The sequence below is a fragment of the Aphanomyces astaci genome, assembly GCF_000520075.1.
Source record: "Aphanomyces astaci strain APO3 unplaced genomic scaffold supercont1.29, whole genome shotgun sequence".
Taxonomy (NCBI): Eukaryota; Oomycota; class Saprolegniomycetes; order Saprolegniales; family Verrucalvaceae; genus Aphanomyces; species Aphanomyces astaci.
Window position 1 is genome coordinate 489570 of NW_009798292.1, and position 2436 is coordinate 492005.

Genomic DNA, 2436 nt, shown 5'->3' on the forward strand with positions numbered 1-2436 from the left:
ATAAAAAGAATTGCGCCGTCGGGGAATTGAACCCCGACCTTCTCCTTGGAAGGGAGAAATCCTAACCATTAGACTAACGGCACATTCGATCGGAGCCAGTATAACGGTGACCACATGACCCATACCACAACGTTTGCTGCTGCGAGGACGAATGGACCCCCCACTACCTCTCGCCGCCTTTGGCGCCTCCCACGTGAACTGCTACGTGATGCTAGTATTGCCAGAGCAATCCAAGTCGAAGCAGGTCGTCTGCTCGATGAGATTGTTACCTCTCCAGAGTGCAACATTGGTGCCAAGTGGACTGGGTGGCTCCGCCGCATGAAAAAGCAGCTGCGACGAGCCCAATACAACTCCCAGCGGCTCCATCTGGAGTCACTTCGCGTGTTGCAAGCCCGACGGACTCGAGCCCGTAACGACCATCAGGCTGGCCTCATCCCCGACGCGGTTGCCCGCGCTGCCGACTCCACCTACTCATCGGCTATTGCCCAACATCGACAGGATTGCCTTGATAAAGGTTTTGATCGACACTCTGTGTTGAATGAAAGACCAACATCCCACTTCCTCCGTAAGTCCCCTGTGCTCAAGGTCCCAATTGCATCAGCTTCGCAACACGGTATAGTGTACGACGACCCTGCCGATGTGGCACGTATCTTTACTGAGTACTGGTCTGAAATTATGGTGCAACCCCAGGGCCAGCTACCCCCTGATCCCCAAGTATACCAGGAGGTTCTCGGTCACATCACCAAAACGCTCTCAGTTGGCCAACGGGACGATCTGGACCGGCCCCTTGAAGCGTCAGAGCTTCGTGCTGCACTCCAGTCCATGCAATGCAATCGCTCGCCTGGCTCCGACGGATTCCCCGTGGAGTTCTTCCTCTTGGCACCGGACATCTTTGCCGAAATCCTCGTTCGAGTATTCAACTACCAACTGGAGTATCACCGATCCCTTCTCCCGCACCAACGTCGTAGCGCTGTGACTCTTTTGTACAAGAAAGGTGATCGTGCTATGCCCGGTAACTACCGTCCAATCACGCTCATGCCTGTCGAGGTGAAGATCTTGTCGCGCACTCTCGCATATCGACTGTCCACGGTTGCCCAAACGCTGATTCATCCAACTCAAGCGGGCTTTGTCCAAAGCCGACGTATGAGTGACCACATCCACCTCATCCAGGCCCTGCAGCTCCGTGCCACTCGTGAAAGCGAGGAACATTATGCGACGTTCCTCGATTTCGCCAAGGCTTACGACCGTGTTGACCACAGCTTCCTGTTCGATGTCCTTCGCAAAATGAACGTTGGCCCAAGTTTCCTGACTTGGGTCAAAGTACTGTACACAGATCCGTCGGTGCACCTCCTGCTGTCCAACGCCCTCGGTCCAGCCATTCATCCCAACCGGGGTACCAAACAAGGGTGCCCACTCTCCTGTCTCCTCTTCGACCTCTACATCGAGCCCCTCGGTGATATGCTTCGTGCCGCCCCCCACCTTGGTATACCTCTACCCGATGGGTCGGCCCTCACCAGTGTGTTCTTTGCCGACGACACCACCCTCCTGTCCAATTCGCTGGAATCGGCTGAATTCCAGGTGGACCAAATTGTGGGCAAATTTTGCTCTGTCTCTGGAGCTGCACTTAACCTCGACAAGTGTACCACCCTCGTCTTGAACGACGGCGAAATCCCCGCTCTTCGACGTGGCGCTCCTTCCCTGATACTTGCGCCGTCTGGCACACCCGTTCGATTTCTCGGCGCCATTGTGGGCCACCAACTCGACCCTGCATACCAAACCCGATTAATTCACGACAAATTCCTTGCGGCCCTGCCGAAATGGAAATGTCGAGCACGAACAATACAAGGTCGTCGCACCATAGCCTCCACCATGATCCTGTCCCAAATCTGGCATATAACGGCGGTAACACCTGTGCCTGTCGTCATGGTTGCAACGTGGCAACGAATGATCACCAATTACATCCTTGGCAGTCGAACCACCGACGACCCCTCGTATCGCCCCCTCCTGCATCGTATGTGGCATCACGACAAGCACATCGGACTCGGTATCCCCCACATTGCGTCCACAATTCGCAACCAACGGCTGCTACTCCTGCAGCGATTAATGTGCTCACCTGCCTCCGATTCCCCTCCGCCTTGGGCGTGTTTGGTCCAGCAACAGTTTGCTCAGTGCCTCCAGCAACTGTACCGGCCATCACACCCATTTGACTTTCTGTGGCAATGCCCCCACTCATTATCGGCGTGGATGTATACTACCGAGCTTCATCCATTGTGGCTTGACGTCTGGTTTGAATGGTCACGCATACCCTTGGAACGACGTATGTCCATTGCCCCGGACATTGCTACCACCCTCGACTTGCCCCTGTGGGACTCAACGTTCGCTCCATTCCTCGATATCCACAAAAACAACGCTGCACGCATGTCGTCAAAACGAGCG

General features: G+C 55.1%; 1 non-coding gene across 1 annotated transcript; it reads right to left on the reverse strand.

Moving 5' to 3' along the window:
* Positions 1-11: 11 nt before the first annotated feature.
* H257_10650 lies at positions 12-83 on the reverse strand. The gene has a single exon. It is a non-coding gene; the product is annotated as a tRNA-Gly (tRNA).
* Positions 84-2436: the final 2353 nt, after the last annotated feature.